At 36.4% G+C, this 17668-nt stretch overlaps 1 long non-coding RNA gene across 1 annotated transcript; it reads left to right on the forward strand.

The window, feature by feature from the left end:
• On the forward strand, positions 1521-2473 carry LOC108662193. The gene is made up of 3 exons (XR_001927995.1): positions 1521-1760; positions 1835-1901; positions 2437-2473. It is a non-coding gene; the product is annotated as an uncharacterized LOC108662193 (long non-coding RNA).

Genomic DNA, 17668 nt, shown 5'->3' on the forward strand with positions numbered 1-17668 from the left:
CCTCGACCTTCATAGACACGTAACTAGAGGTAGAACTTATGTTTAAAGGTTTAATTTGAGCTAATGATGTTAGTTTTATGTTACTTATAATTATTTTATTTCGTTATAAGAGTAGGATTAAAAAGTGATTTCAATTGGTGAAGAAAGGTTCATAATGGGTTGTTGCTCTATTTACATATGTTTTGGTTTTTCAAGCATATCTCCCACTAAAGAAGTCCAAATAACATGATTTTTAGACCATTAGAAAGCTAAGGGGCAGGGCTACAACTTTGATGTTTTCCAGTTGGCCCAGTTCTGATGGAAAGGTGGTCAAAATCTTTGTCAAAGTGAAAGTACTACACTAGAAGAATAAATTTGGACAGAACATTTGAGCGCCACGGCACTGGAAATTGAGAACCGCTGCCCTTACCGTAATTTCCAAAAATAACAAGCTTAGGGATTTTTGAAGCTAGGGCTTTTGGGGGCTACTTAAGAGACTACTTAGCCTTGAAAAGTTAGTTGTTAGGTTTTAGTTGATCCCGGTAAAAACTATTGTGAAAGGTTTTGACTGAGCCTGGTAAAAGCCATTGCAAATCTTGGTGAAAGCTTGGTGAAAGCTTATGAATTTCACTTTTTCTAATGGATTGATTTAGAAAATCCTTGGTTGAATAATCAAGGTAGTGGATATAGGTTTTGGACTGAACCACTCTAAATTCCTACGCATTGTCTACTCTGTTTTTATTTTCATTGCTTTTCAAATTAGTTCCTTATCTTGCCAAGAGCCAAAAAGTGCTATTCACCCCCCTCTAGCACATTTAATTAAGACCAACAAGTGGTATCATGTAATACCCCGTACTTTGATATGGTGACTAATAAAGCTTATTGGATTCCAATTGAGGTTAATTATAATGTTTAGAAGTGATGAAAGATGAAAAGAATAGTTTGGGATAAAATATTTCTCATCGAGAAAATAATAATAAAATAATAATATTTTTATCGAAGAAGAATTTTTTAGATAAAAAGTAATTCAGAAGTCAATTGAGGCATAATAAGATATTTTGGGTACCAAGGAGACAAAAGGAGACGAAAAAATTTTTGAAAAAAAAAGAATATTTTATTAATAAAATAATATTAAAATATTAATATTTTATTAAGTATCAAAATTTTTCATGAAGGAGTATATGGTCAATCTAAGTGGTTGAGAAAAAGAATGAGAAAAATTTTGGAGAAAAATGACGTTAATGGGACTGCGTGTCTTTATTAAGTAAAGATAACGCGGGTAAATAAATATTTTAAATATTATGGGGACACCGTGTTGGAGTACAAACTTTATACTTTGTTTGTACATGTGTAGAAGAAGATAATAGAAGGAAATTGGAATTAAATGAGTGTTGGGAGGACTAAATTAAAAAGGGAAGAAACTTAAAGGGTAAAACGGTAATTTTACACAAAGCTTGGTCAAAGCTTCTTGGAAGCTTTGACTCTCATCTTTATCAGCCCAAAACCGTCCTTATCCTCCCAACAAGATATTTCTTCTTCATTCTTGAAGCTTCCAACGCCATCTTCTCATTCTCCCCATGGAAAGTTAGTTTTCTTTCATTTTCTTTCCTTGTTTTCTTTTCATTTCCTTTCTTTTCTTGCTTCTTCCTTCTCCCAACTTCTTACGCACCAAAGTTACAACTTCTAACCCTAATTTCCAACACATCTAAACCCTAGGAGAAGAAGAAAGAAAAAGAGAGAAAGGAAGAAAAAGCTTGATTTTGTAATTCAAGCAAGCTAAGGTAAAGATTTTGTGTTTTAAGTTCATGGTTGGTTAAATCCTTGGAAAAATAATGAATGAATCATTTTGGGGCAGCTATGGTGGCCATGGGTGTGAGGGAATTATGAATTTTGTTGGGTGAAATCCAAGCCAAAACCAAGTGGTAAGCTTCATGCTATAACTTAAAGCCTATGATTGGTTTACTATGGTGAGAATGATTGTGTACAATATGTAGCATTATTGTGGTGTCATGGGTATGGTTGGAAGGCAATTATATTAATTGGAAGTTTAGAAAAGAAATGAATTGTGTGGATATATGTGTTGTTAGGAAAAGCTTAAAAGGTTATGGGTGTTGGTGCGTATGAATGGATATTGATGTTATGCTTGGTGGCAACATGTAAATGAGAATAGTGTTACATGTAAACTTAGAAAGTGTTTGACGGAAGTAAATTTGTAGTTGCTGCCATATGTTAGGTAATTGTTGTGGAAATGATGATTAAACTTGATAAATATCCTTAGACAAGATTAATATACGTGTTAGAGTTATAAATAAGTTGTCGGTGTCTATAATCTAAAGAATTACAACTTTGGTAAAAATGTGTCAAGATATAAGTTAGTTGACTAAGGATTCGTGATTGAAGGAAAAAGAGAAGTAAGAATGATGTACACTAAAGCAATTGCATTTGAATTGTTGCTAGGAAATACAAAGGTAAAGTTAGAGTACTGTGGTGGTGCATCGGTGGAAATAACGAGTGACTAGCAAGTAGGAATAGCTAGATACACCTCCGAACCAATAACGATGTAATATCCCGCTATTGTAAGGCGAGTGAACTTGTATTGAAAATATTTTGAGAAATGTATCGATATTTGGACAAAGCGTGTGAATGATTTTTATTTGATTTTTCCTTAAAGATTATGCATGGGAACAAGCCTTTATTAAAATGTTTTATGTTGTGAGTGTGCAATATGATGAATCCTTGTGCCTTATATGATGTTGATATAAATATATATGTTGCGCATTGATAGTTAATATTGTGTAATAAATATAACCATGCGTGTGCATGATGTGGGGGGATGCACATGCCGGTGATGATAGGGTGCAAAAGTGTGGATGATGATATTGCTTGTGCACGATGTAGGGGGGATGCACACAATGATGATATTGTTTGTGCACGATGTGGGGGGATGCACACAATGATGATATTGCTTGTGCACGATGTGGGGGGATGCACACGATGGTATTAGCTGTGCACGATGTGGGGGGATGCACACGATGACTCCGACTATGTGTGATGTGGGAGTGCACATGAGCTGGGTAAGGTGATGGTGGTGTATGTGCTTATATATATATATATATATATATATATATATATATTTACTATATAGAGATGTTTGGAATTAATATGTGATTGCATTGACTATTGAAACTTGAGGATTGTCAATGTGTCCAATTAAGTGCAATGTGGCATGAGTGGATTTTTTATGTGGCAGTGAAAACCCCTTGGATTTTATTTGGCCAGAGTTTTGATGCAGCGAGAATGCCTTTTCGCTACAGTGAGAGTCAATCTATTATGCTTGACTTGCTTGAATTCTACTAAAGTTTTCACTTTTCAAGTGACTAAACGACAAGGATTTGAATGAGGGGCTTTTTTAATAAGAGTTAAACTAAATTGCATTGTTTTTGAACTTAAGTGCATCATGATTTCTAAACTTTCCTTAAGTTGCTTGTTCCCTTCCTATGTTCACTCACTGGGTTTACACTCACGTTTTTAAACTTCATGTTTTAGGTTATTTAAGTTAAAGGTGACTAGGTCCTAAGACGAGGTGCTCCTCCCTATCCATTGCTCGGTAGGTTTACCATGACATTAAATATTAGCAACCGTGCCCAGAGTCACTCCGCTGACAGTTAAGGTGTAATTATATGTATATGAATACTTGATGTGAAATATTAAGAATCATTTGTTAATCTATATATGTATATAATGGTTGATGATGCCATTATGAATGCATGATTGCGTTTTATGAATTGTTTTCAAAGGAACTATACTTGAACACTACGAATTTTGGATTTTAAAGAAACATGGATTAATGTATAAGATTATATAAATAGGCTTGCTTCGGCTTAGTGGGCTAAGCCCATTGGTCCCTTGCACCGGTCATGGCTCAAAAATTGGGTTGTGACATATCAGAGCTAGTTCTCTGTTATTAAGGTCTAACACTCTTTGGGAGGATCCTAATGGCTCTACAAAAATTAGTGGTTGTTGAGAGACAATCAACAGATAGACCACCTCTGTTTGATGGCTCTAACTATCCTTATGGAGCACTAGGATGTCAATATATATTAGGGCAATTGATTATGAGATATGGGACATCATAATTGATGGACCATTCATTCCTTCAACCTTAAATGTAGTCACCAATGAGATGATCCCTAAGCCAAAGTATGAATGGACCGAGGCTGAAACCAAAAAGGTCCAGGACCAACTTTAAGGCAATCAACACATTGCATTGTGCCTTAACTCCCATCGAATTCGATAAAGTATCAAGCGATACAACAGCAAAACAGGTGTGGGATAAACTTAGAATTATCCATAAAGGGACTTCTCAAGTCAAAGAGTCCAAGATAGCCCTCTTGACACACAATTATGAAATGTTTAAGATGGAGCCCGGTGAAGATATCACCAGCATGTTAGATAGATTCACAAACAAATTAGTCAACTAGGCAAAACCAATTCCCGAGCATGAAGTTGTTAAAAGACTTCTTAGAAGCCTACCTAAGAATTGGAAGCCTAAGGTGACAATAATCAGAGAAGCAAAGGACCTAAATGTTATAACTTTGGATGAAATTTGTGGTTCTCTCCTTACTCATGAGTTAAAACTCAAGGAAGAAGAAGAAGAAGATAGGAGGGAAACAAAAAAAAAAAAGGGCATCGCCCTAAAAGCTAGTATTCTTGAAGAAGAACTGGATGAGCTATCCTATGATGATGATGAAGAACAAGCACTAGTTGGTAGAAGATTCAGAAAACTGGTGGGCAAAAGAAATCAGAGACTAGCTAGAAGAGGGTTTAAAAAAGATCAAGGCTCTTCATGGAGAATCAGAAACAAAAACTCCAACAAAAAGGAAGAGCTTACATGCTTTGAATGTAAGAAGCCTGGACAGTTCAAGTCCGAATGCCCCTTGTTGAAAGAAGAAACTCCAAAGAGAAACAAGAAATCAAAGAAGGCAATGGTGCCAACTACTGTGTTCAAGTTCTGAAGCTGAGGAAGAAAAAGTTGAAGAAAGAGCAAACCTATGTTTGATGGAATGGGATGATGAATATGAGGTATCCTCATCCCTCTGCAATATTTCTATTGATGAGCTTTAGGATGAATATGAATGTTTATATGATGAATTTGAGAAACTTGTTTTGAAATACAAGACCTTAAAGAAAAAGTCTGCATCTTTAGAATCAGATTTGGATAAGATCAAACTCGACTTTGATTCTATTTTTGAACAAAGAAATTTTCTACAAATTGAATTGGAGCACTCAAAAACAGATTTTGAAAATCTAAAATTAGAATTGGAAAACAAAACTGAAATCTTACAAAAACTAAGTGAAGAAAATGTTGAACTCAAAAGTTTGAAAAATGAAACTCCAAAAAGAAATGTTTACTACAAGAAAAATTCTACTAATGCATCATCTAAGTGTTATATTTGTCATAAAGTTGGCCATTTATCCTATGATTGCAATAGAAAAAAGAATGTGCAAAAAATAAGAAAAATGTGGGTTCCAAAAGGATCCTATGTTACTGCTAACAATCAAGGACCCATCAAGGTATGGGTACCTATAAAGAAAAACTGAATATTTGTTTTGTAGGATGAGCTGCACTCAAAAGATACATGTTCAAGAGCTCAACTTAAGAAGAAGCAGCTTTGGTATATGGACAGTGGTTGCTCAAGGCACATGACAGGAAATGAAATGCTATTTGCACAGCTAAACAAGAAAAAGAGAGGAATCGTATCCTTTTGTGATGATTCAAAAAGTAGAATTCATGGCATAGGAACGGTTGGTAAGAACTGTCAAACTCAAATTAGTCATGTGTTGTTGGTTCAAGGTTTGAAACATAATTTGTTGAGCATTAGTCAATTGTGTGATAAAAGATTTAAAGTATGTTTTGACTCAACCAAATGTGAAGTGATAGACATTAGTACCAATAAAGTTTCATTTATAGGAAGAAGATTAAAAAACATGTATGTTGTATTTCTTAAGGATCTTGAAATGGATTATGAAATATGCCTTGTAGCAAATGCTGAAAATGATAATTGGTTATGGCATAGAAGATTAGGATATGTGAGCATGCATACCAAGTCAAAGTTGATTAGAAAAAATTTAGTTGTTGGACTGCTGGATCGTAAGTTTGAAAATGATAAGATATGTGATGCTTGCCAACTAGCAAAACAAGTTAGAACATCCTTTAAGACCAAGAAAATTGTCTCCACATCTAGACCTCTTGAATTGCTGCACATTAATCTTTTCAGTCCAATAAGTACAACTAGTCTAGGAGGAAAATCCTATGGCTTTGTAATAGTTATGACTACTCTAGGTACACTTGGGTATATTCCTTGCTCATAAGAATGATGCTCTACCAGCATTCATAAGTCATTGTAGGAAGGTTGAAAATGAAAAGTGACTAGCTATAGTTAGTATTAAGAGTGATCATGGAGGTGAGTTTGAAGGAGATTAATTTGAGAATTTTTGTAATGAAAAGGGGTTAGATCATAATTTTTCTATAGCTAGAACACCCTAGCAAAATGGAGTTGTAGAGAGGAAAAATCGAACCTTGAAGGAAATGGCTTGAACTATGCTATGTGAAAATAATCTACCTAAATACTTTTGGGCATAAGCTGTTAATACAGTAGCTTATATCCTTAATAGAGTGTCTATAAGAGCCATGATATCAAAGACTCCATATAAACTTTACAAGGGTAGGAAACCAAATATCTCTCATCTTAGGAGCTTTGGCTGTAAGTGTTTTGTATTGAAAATGGTAAACAGCCTTTAGGAAAGTTTGATGCAAAGAGTGATGAAGCTATATTTTTAAGATATGCATTAAACTCAAAAGCCTATAGAGTCTTCAACAAAAGATCTTTAATAGTTGAAGAATCCATGCATGTAGTTTTTGATGAAGCCAATACCTTATAAAAGGAAATTTCTGATGATGAAAATGATATGGATGAGCTTGAAAAACAAATGGAAGAGATGAGTTTAGATGATAAGAAAAATGATGAAGATAATTCTCTAGGAAGAGAAACAGAACCTCCACCCATAGAAACCCTGCAAAGAACTGAAAATCAGCATAATGACCTTCCAAGGAGTTAGAAATATGCAAAAGACCACCCACAAGAACTAATCATAGGTGATATTTCACAAGGTGTTAAAACTAGGAAAGCAACAAGAGAGACTTGGGAGTTTTCAGCTTTCATATCTCAAATTGAGCCTAAAACATTTGAGGAAGTAGAAAAAGAGGAAAGCTGGATATTGGCCATGCAAGAGGAACTTAATCAATTCAAAAGAAACCATGTATGGTCATTAGTTTCTAGGCCTATAAACCACCCTATTGTTGGAAAAAAATGGGTGTTTAGAAATAAGATAGATGAGCAAGGGAATGTGGTTAGATATAAGCTAGGTTGGTAACCCAAGGATATAACCAAAAGGAAGGAATTGACTATGATGAAACCTTTGCACCGATTGCTAGGATAGAAGGTATAAAATTATTTCTTGCATTTGCTTGCTTTATGAACTTTAAGTTATTTCAAATGGATATAAAAAATGCATTCTTAAATGGTTTCATCCAAGAAGAAGTTTATGTTAAGCAACCCCCGGTTTTGAGGACTATGAAAAACCAGATCATGTTTTCAAACTTCATAAAGCCTTGTATGGATTGAAACAAGCTCCTAGAGGTTGGTATGAGAGGCTTTCAAAATTTTTGGTTGAAAAAGGTTATGTTAGAGGTAGTGTTGATACAACATTATTTATTAAAAAATATTTAAAAGATTTAATTATTGTTCAAATTTATGTGGATGACATTGTGTTTGGTGCAACTAATGAGGCTTTATGCAAGAATTTTTCTAAAGAAATGCAGGGGGAATTTGAAATAAGCATGATGGGTGAGTTGAAGTATTTTCTTGGGCTTCAAATCAAACAAAGTGAGAAAGGAATCTTCATCAATCAAGAAAGATACACTCAAGACATGCTCAAAAGGTTTGATATGCTAAAGCTAAAATCAATTTGTACACCAATGAGTCCATCCACCATACTTGATTTAAATGAAAAAGGAAAGAATGTTGATCAAAAGCTCTATAGAGGTACGATCGAATCACTTCTTTATTTAATAGCCAACAGGCCTGATATACAATTCAGTATGTGTTTGTGTGCTCGTTTTTAATCTCAACCCAAAGAATCACACATGATTGCTGTTAAAAGAATTTTTAGATACCTCATAGACACACAAACTTTAGGCTTATGGTACCCTAGAGAATTATCCTTTAGCTTAGTTGGATATTCGGATGCTGATTTTGCTGGCAGCAAAACATATAGAAAAGCACCAGTGGAGCCTGTCAGTTTCTAGGTAGTATGCTTGTGTCATGGTGTAGCAAAAATCAAAATTCAGTTGCTCTGTCTACAGCAGAAGCAAAATATGTATCTCTAGGCAACTGTTGTGCTCAAATCTTATGGATTAAACAAATATTAAAAGACAATGGAATGTCAATGAATAACATACCAATATATTGTGACAATACAAGTGCAATCAACATTTCAAAAAATCCTGTGCAGCATTCTAAGACTAAGCATATTGAGATTAGGCACCATTTTGTTAGAGATCACATAGTGAAAGGTGACATTAAAATTGAGTTTGTAAATACTTTACATCAATTAGCTGACATCTTCACAAAACCCTTAAATGAGGATAGATTCTAAGAGATTAGAAGAAATTTAGGAATGGTTAGTATGCAGGAGCTTTAGAAAAAATTTTAAAATTAAAAAAAAAAATAGTAGGCATTTAGTCAACTAAGAAAGACACTTAGTCAACTAATAATGTTCTGTCACTTTAAATAATAAGACTCAGTTAAGTTAGAAAAAAAAAGAATAAAATAGTAAACAGGAGAAGTATACCAGGTGAAGAACATGGCTAGAAAATGCTGTCTCATGAAAAAAAAATAGGAGGCAAAATTTGAATTTTGAACAGGAGAAACACTAACAATATTCAACGGGTAGACAGATGATTTTTGGAGAAATTAAACTGCCCATTAACTCATTTTCTCTACATTTTCTCTCTTCTCAAACCGACCCACCCAAAACTGAAACTCTTTCCACTCAAATTCTCAAAACGTTGAATCTGAAATTTCTCAAATCCAAAATGGAAAAAACCTTTTTGACTAAAGAGATTGCTGAGAAAAAGAAAGAAAAATGACCACTGGAAGAAGGCATGCAAGCAGAAATATAGAAAAAGAAACAAAAAATTGGGTTTGCATCGATGAGTGACAAATCTAAAAAATCACAAAAGGGAAAGGAACAGAAAACAAAGAAGAAGAAAGAGAAGGGAAAATCATCTAAGAAAGGTAACACCTCATCTTCTAAGTTTAGGAATAATGCACATGAAGATAGGTACAAGAAATTAAAGAATGCCCCCATTACTTGCAGAAAGTGCATTGACTTTCAATGAAACCCTAAAAATTCAAACAAGTTTATCTAATTATTTTAAGGAATTAAAACTGAAGCAATATAGTACCTTTAAGAATCGATCCTACAATGCCAGTTTGGTTAAAGAGTTTTATGCAAGTATTACATTAGGAAATGAAGAACTTGAAGATTTTGATGATTATCTTGATGATGGCCTGAATGTGTTTTTAAATGGAAAGGAGTTTACTATAACTACTGTTGATTTAAGGAGTTTAATTAAAATCGAATGTGAGGAAAGAGAGTTTGAATTCCCAAAAAATTATGACCCATCCTCTTTGTGTGAAATAATTATAGGGAGGAAAGAAAAATACCCATTAAAAAGTAATGCCGGCTTGATTACCAATCCTCAAATTAGGATTTTGCATTACTTTATAGCAGCAAACATTCATGGCAGAAGTGGGAGTTTTAGCTACATTAGCCTTCAAGACTTATGGCTAATGGAGCATGCATTCAATGTTACTCCCCTAAATCTAGGTAGATTTATGGTTGAAAGGATGAGAAGAGCTTGTACAAGAAACAAGATAAATCTACCATATAGGAATGTCATCACTTCTCTAGTGCAGAAGAAAGGAATTTGGACTAAAAGATATGAAATGGACCTAGTTAAGAGTAGAGACCAGGCTATCTACTTAGGTAGTCTACCAAAGATGGTCTACAAGTTAGATGGAAAAACTTTTGTTAAATCACCCAAGGTCTTTGCAATACCAGCATAGTTAGAGGCAATATCCTCACCATTTTTCAGTGAAATGATTTTCAATCTGTTGATGAGAATGGATGGGAAGCTTACAAAATAATCTTCAAAAATTGTGAAATTGGAAGAAAGACTTGCAGAGATTGAAAATATGATAAAGGAAAAAGGGAAATCCACTGCTGAGCTTGCAGTTGAGGACACTTCAGCAACTCTAAGCCCAACACTAGTAGGTGAGGCTGCTGAAGGCCCTACCTTCCCAGCTGAGAGCTTTAGAGGCCCTGTTTCTCAAGATAAAGATGTTGAACCAATGATTGACCCTGAAGCTGAGCTTGAAAAGGAAGAAGACTCAAATAAGGGGACTAAAGTTCTTGGGTATCTTGATGGCACCTTTCCACCTATTCAAGATCCTTAACCAAAACCTCAACCATCTCTTTCACATTCTGAAAAGGTTTCAATCATGGGTTTTTTTCATCAAATGGTTCATGAGGAGCAAGCTTAAAAGGAAATAACTCAAGCAAAAATACAGCAAGCCATATCTGCACCAGCACAAACAGCAGAGAAGCAAACTGGGAAAGAAAAAGGGAAGACTATTGTAACCCCACAAACTAAACCAAAACCACCTGGTAAAGGGATCAAGAGAATGGCAACCAAGACTAAGTTCCTCAAAAGAAGAAAATCCTCCAAGATTGTTGAAAAGGCTAAACCAGCAACTATCTCTTCTCCTCAAGAACCCTTGGAACTTTTTCACAAATCCTTACCTGAACCTTGACCATAAAAATCACCACCAGAACCTTCTTCTAAACCTCTCAATGTCAAATATTTCACTAATGCTGAATCCTCTCCCTCATCCTCTTCAAAAGATGATTAGGCATGTCACGACCCAAATTTCGGGCTATGACCGACGCAAGGGTCCAATGGACGTAATCCACTAAACCCAAGCAAGCCTATTATTTATCTTATAATTCCATCTAATATCACTAAGTCATATTTCATAACTTTGAATCAAAATATTGATATCCATTGCCAACTCGTACTAGCATTACTCCTTAAAAATTTACATACAATGTCTACAACATATATTCTAATAATTTACATTAAGTTCGTATATACAAAACAAAATAACACTTGACTTCCAACAGAGTGACTCGGATGAATATACAGCTACCGAATGCCGAGACACCTACCAAAAGATGGACACAGGTTTACAAGGACACCTCGTCCTAGTTACCGACTGCCTCATGATCTGAAAACATGAATTTGACAATGGTGAGTATAAACCTAGTGAGTGAACAAGGAAGGGAAAAAGCAACAACAACAAGGGAGAATTTAAAATCGCGATGCACTTGTTTCAAAACAATGCAATTTAGTTCCATTCATATTAAAAAACCCCTCATTTTAAACTTAACTCATTTTGTCTTAAATGTTGGAAGTCCATGCTCAGATATGGTAGCAAAGAAGTGAAAAATAAAGCAGCAATTGGACAAGATAAGAGACAAAACAGAAAGTTTTTCGTTACAGCAAAATTGTTACCCAGAAACATAAAGTTTTTCCCTGCAGCGAGAACCAGCTCTGGTGAAAGGTCCTCAAACCCGAAAGTATATCGCTGCAGCAAGCATGACTTTCGCTGCAGCAAAAACAGAGCAACAAGAGAAACATTTTCCCTCACTCAACAAAAAGCCATCCTGCTAAACTAACAAAATCAACATAAAACTCATGAAAATTCTCAAAGTACAATGTGTCAAATTTCACATATATGTCAACCATATATCACATTCATGAGCTTTCATTTCATAAATCTAGATATGCATAATTACATAGACAAACATCAATATCATCATAATCACTCTCGGCTTATGTACATCCCCCCACATCGTGCACATAGCCGGCACCATCATGTGCATCCCCCCATATCGTGTACAATCAGTGCTATCGTGTACATCCCCCCACATCGTGCACACGAGCACTATCATCATCTATCTCTCACGCCACCACCATCACCGGCATGTGCATTCTCCACCTCGTGCACACACACGGTTACAGTCATTATATACAATATCATTCATCATGCACAACACACACATATATATATATCATCAGAATACAATAGTGCATGAATCCATAGCAATCACATATTACAACATAAAACCATTTTTCAAAAGCTTGTTCCCAAGGCACTTGTTTTCATGAAAAACTTGATAATTCATTCAAATGGGTGGCAATTACATTATATTTCCCAAAACAAGTTTTGAAGGCAGTCCACTCACAAGTGTCGAAAATCCAGATTTTGGGTGCACTCGGACTAATAGTCCTCAAGCGCAATTCCTTTGCCTTTTCCAGATGTCTCACTACCTTGACAAATAACAAAGTCGAGGAATTTACTATATTGTCCCTAAATTGATATAAACTAATTTAAATTACTAATGCTTGATATGTAAATGCAAAAATACGTCCGATTACCGCTTAATCGCGGTATCGATTAAATTCGACCGATCACCCGATTAATTGGCGATTGTGTCCAAATCACCTCCAAATTAATCCATTTCTCCTCTAATACCTTAATTTACCACATACCATTTAAATAAAGCCAAATTCAGCATTAGAACCCTCACAGTTCCTTATAGAAAAATTCGGTCATTTGGTGCACTAGCACCGAAATTTTTTTCTACATAACCGTTTCACCTTAATTCATCATTTTCCAAGCCATTTTCCTTGAAATAAAAACAATCCCCCATTGATATTCAGCCCTCATGGTTCGACCAACAAGGAACCCTAGAGAAATTGAATATTTCTTTTGTGTTTTTGTTCATAACCATGCTTAACTATCCCTAAACACTAACATAGTCTAAAATCAAATTATTCCAACAACAATTCCTCTTCCATACCCATTTTTCAGAATTGAATTCATCATGATAACTCAATATTCAACCATGGAAATCAAGAACAAAAGCATGGGTAAGCTAGGTATCAAGGAGAATTAAAGAAATTCTAACTTACCTAGCTTGTTTCCTTGATTTCTTCACTTTTTCTTTGAATTTCCACCTAGGTTTTCTTATTTTTCCCTTTGTTCTTCCTTTGTTCTTGTTGCTGGTTGCCTAGGCTGAATATGGTGAGAGAATTGGGGATTTAATGGGCTGATTTCTATAGAAAATAATAAAATAATCAAGCATGTCACGTGTCACATGCTTATTGGCCTAATTTTTTAACTTTTTGACTTTTTCTTCTTAATTTTCCACCACAAATATTCTAATATTTATCCAATCCTACCACAATTAAATTCCCTTGGTCTTGACAAGTGCTGGAGCGAAAAATTTACCAATTTGCCCCCAAGATAAAAAAATTACGATTTTACCCTTATACTCCGAAATGTATCGGAATCACATTATTTCTACTTTTCAACCACAAATAACACTAATATTGATCAATATTAACCAAATGGGGTAAAAATCATTTTATAAAAATTTCCGTTTAGTCCTCTAGTGGTAAAATTATCATTTTGCCCTTGTACTCTAAAAATACCGGGAATCACAATTTTTCACTACTAAACATCATTTTATACTCCAATAATCATAATTATATTTCATATAATTATTCTTGGTCAAAATGTGATCAAATCTTGGCTAAAAATCTCCATTTTATCATCAAATGGTAAAATGACCGTTTTGTCCCTAATTGGTCAATTTTCTTGATGGACTCCAAACTAGACCTTGAACTCCGAATCACTATTCTAAGTCATTCTGTGGGTTTTAGAATTTTCAAATTCCTCTTAGAATTTTTATTTGAACTAGTTCAAGGCTCGATTTAACTTATTTGTACCACTCGGTACAATACCGTCTTTTAATCGAGCTTGACAAGGTTTCACATTCTCCCTCACTAATAAAAATTCGATCCCTGAATTTAAATTCAATGTAAAGTGGCTTACCTTTACATATCGAAGAGGTGTGGATGCTTTGTCCGCATCTCATTCTCAGCTTCCCACGTTACCTCCTCTCTAGTGTGATTCCGCCACAACACTTTCACTGAGGCTACATCCTTTGAACGGAGCTTTTTAACTTGCCTATCAAGGATAGCTACCGGTTGTTCCTTGTAGGTTAAATCATCTTGCAACTGAATGGTTTCATACCGTATTACATGTGATGGATCCGGGTTGTACTTCCTAAGCATGGACACATGAAACACGGGATGAATATTCGAAAGGTCTGGTGGTAATGCCAAACGATAAGCCACCGCTCCAACCCTTTCTAAGATCTCGAATAGCCCTATATACCAAGGACTTAACTTCCCTTTCTTGCCAAACCTCATTACCCCTTTAGTTGGTGAAACCTTCAAAAATACATGATCTCCTACTTGGAACTCCAAGTCTCTCCGTCGGTTATCAGCATATGATTTCTGTCTACTTTGTGCCGTTAACATCCTCTGACGAATGATGCATATTTTCTCGGTTGCATCCTGCACCAATTCAGGCCCCAAAAGTTTCCTTTCTCCCACCTCTAGCCATCCAATGGGTGACCTACATCTCCGTCCATATAATGCCTCAAATGGTGCCATTTGTATGCTAGTTTGGAAACTATTATTGTAGGCAAACTCCACTAAGGGTAGATATTGATCCCACCTGACACCAAGGTCTATCACACAAGCTCTCAACATATCCTCCAATGTTTGTATGGCCCGTTCAAACTGTCCATCAGTCTGAGGGTGGAAAGCTGTGCTGAAATCCAACTTAGTGCCCAATGCTTCCTGCAACTTTCCCCCAAACCTACTAGTAAACTGAGCTCCTCTGTCAGATACTATAGAAATAGGAATACCATGCAGTCGTACTATCTCATCCACATAAACTCGAGCGTATTGGGCAGCCCCATAAATAGTCTTAACCGAAAGAAAATGAGCTGACTTTGTTAACCGGTCTATTACTATCCAAATTGAATTATATCCCCCACTAGTTTAAGGCAAACCCGTTACAAAGTCCATAGCGATATGTTCCCACTTCCACTCGAGTATTGGTAATGGTTGTAGTAGCCTTGCAGGCTTTTAATGCTCAGCCTTAACCTGCTGACAAACCAGGCACTTGGAGACAAATTCAGCTACATCTCTCTTAAGTCCTTCCCACCAATACACCTCTTTCAAATCTTGATACATCTTTTTAGCCCCTGGATGTACCACATAAGCTGCCATGTGAGCTTCCTCCAATATTTCTCTCCTCAACCCGTCACCATCAGGCACATAAAGTTTGGTTCCATACCTCAACACTCCATCTGTGCCTTTGGTAAACATTTTTCCTTTCCTTCCCTGAGGATCCTGTAAGGCCTTAGCCACAAACTCATCTTTCTTTTGTGCTTCTTTGATTCGGTCCATTAAGATAGGCCTTACTCTAAAATGTGCTAGCAATGCATCTGTCTCCGCAACTTCCAAATGCACACCTATGTCTCCCAAGCTATGGATCTCTTTAACCAATGATCTCCTATCAGTAGAAATATGTGCCAAACTTCCCATTGATTTTCGACTCAAGGTATCCGCCACTACATTGGCCTTACCGGGATGGTAAAGAATAGTACAATCATAATCCTTTAGCAACTCCATCCATCTATGTTGCCGCAAGTTAAGATCCCTCTGCTGAAATATATACTTCAGACTTTTGTGGTCCATGTATATCTCGCAAGTCTCACCATACAAATAATGTCTCCAAAATTTCAAGGCAAACACGATTGCTACCATTTTCAAATCGTGTATGGGGTAATTCTGCTCATGCCTTTTAAGTTGCCTAGATGCACACTCAATCACCTTCCCATGTTGCATTAATATACATCCTAAACCAACCCCTGATGCATCACAAAACATTGTATAACCCCCCGTGCCTTGCGGTAGGCTTAACACTGGAGCTGTGATGAGACATGCCTTAAGCTTCTCAAAGCTATTCTCACAAGCATCAGACCACTCAAATTTTGTATCTTTACGTGTCAGCTTAGTCAGAGGGGCGACTATTTTGGAGAAGTCCTTCACAAAGCGATGATAATAGCCAACCAAACCCACAAAGCTTCTAATCTCCGTAACTGATGTTGGCCTTGGCCATTTTTCCACTGCTTCAATTTTCTTCGAATCAACTCGTATCCCATCCTTAGATACCACATGCCTCAAGAATGCAACACTTTCGAGCCAAAACTCATACTTGGAGAACTTGGCATACAATTGATGTTCTCTCAAAATTTGGAGCACTATCTTAAGATGCTGCTCATGCTCCTCTCAACTCTTCGAATATATCAAGATGTCATCAATAAACACCACCACAAACTTATCTAAATAAGGCTTGAACACTCGGTTCATCAAATCCATAAAGGCTGCAGGAGCATTCGTGAGCCCCAATGACATCACCAAGAACTCATAGTGCCCATATCTTGTTCGAAATACGGTCTTGGGTATATCTTCATTTCGAATTCTCAACTGATGGTACCCAGATCGCAGATCTATCTTAGAGAAACATTGTGCTCCTTGTAGTTGATCAAATAAATCATCTATCCTTGGGAGAGGATACTTATTCTTCACCATCACTTTATTAAGCTGTCGATAATCAATGCACAGCCTAAGTGACCCATCTTTCTTCTTTACAAATAACACCGGTGCTCCCCATGGGGATACACTAAGACGGATGAAGCCTTTATCGAACAAATCCTCTAATTGATCCTTAAGCTGTTTAAGCTCTGCCGGTGCCATTCTATATGGGGGTATGGATATAGGTCTAGTGTCAGGAATTAAATCTATGCAAAATTCAATCTCCCGCTCGGGAGGTAAACTTGGAAGCTCTTCGGGAAATACAACCACGAACTCCTTCACCACCGACACTTGACTTACATTTCCAACCTTCGCCTTTGTATCTCTTACCACGGCCAAGTAACCTATATAACCCTGTCGTAATAATCTTCTAGCATAAATGACCGATATCAAATTGGTTGGAGCATTACTCCTATCCCCCTGAATACTAAATGATGGTTCACCGGGAAAATCAAATCTAACCAATTTATGATAACAGTCTACATTAGCATGACAGGGTGATAACCAATCCATCCCCAAGATCACATCAAAGTCTAAGGTGTCTAACACCGCCAAATTCACTAAAGTGTCCTTGTCCTTGACTTGTACTACACAAGACTCATATTCCCATTCAGCCACAGATATCTCCTTTAAAGGAGTAGACACCACTAATTGTTCCTCTCTCCTAACACGATCTCTACCCCATCGAGATGCAAAACATGGAGAGATAAAAGAATGGGTAGCACCAGGATCAAATAAGACTCTAGCATTCATATCACAAATTGAAAGAATACCTGAGACCACGACATTGGATGTTTGGGCCTCCTGCTGTGTTAAAGCAAACACCCTCGCCTAGCCTCTACCAACATAACTCTAATGTCTAGACCTAGATGACCTGCCCTGAGAGGAAGTACCAACACCTATACCTTTCAATCCACTAGCCTCCCGACCAAATGAGGCAACAACTGAAGGAGTAGACGAAGCTGGTTGGGTGGAACC

This window comes from Theobroma cacao, chromosome 5, assembly GCF_000208745.1.
Source record: "Theobroma cacao cultivar B97-61/B2 chromosome 5, Criollo_cocoa_genome_V2, whole genome shotgun sequence".
Taxonomy (NCBI): domain Eukaryota; kingdom Viridiplantae; phylum Streptophyta; class Magnoliopsida; order Malvales; family Malvaceae; genus Theobroma; species Theobroma cacao.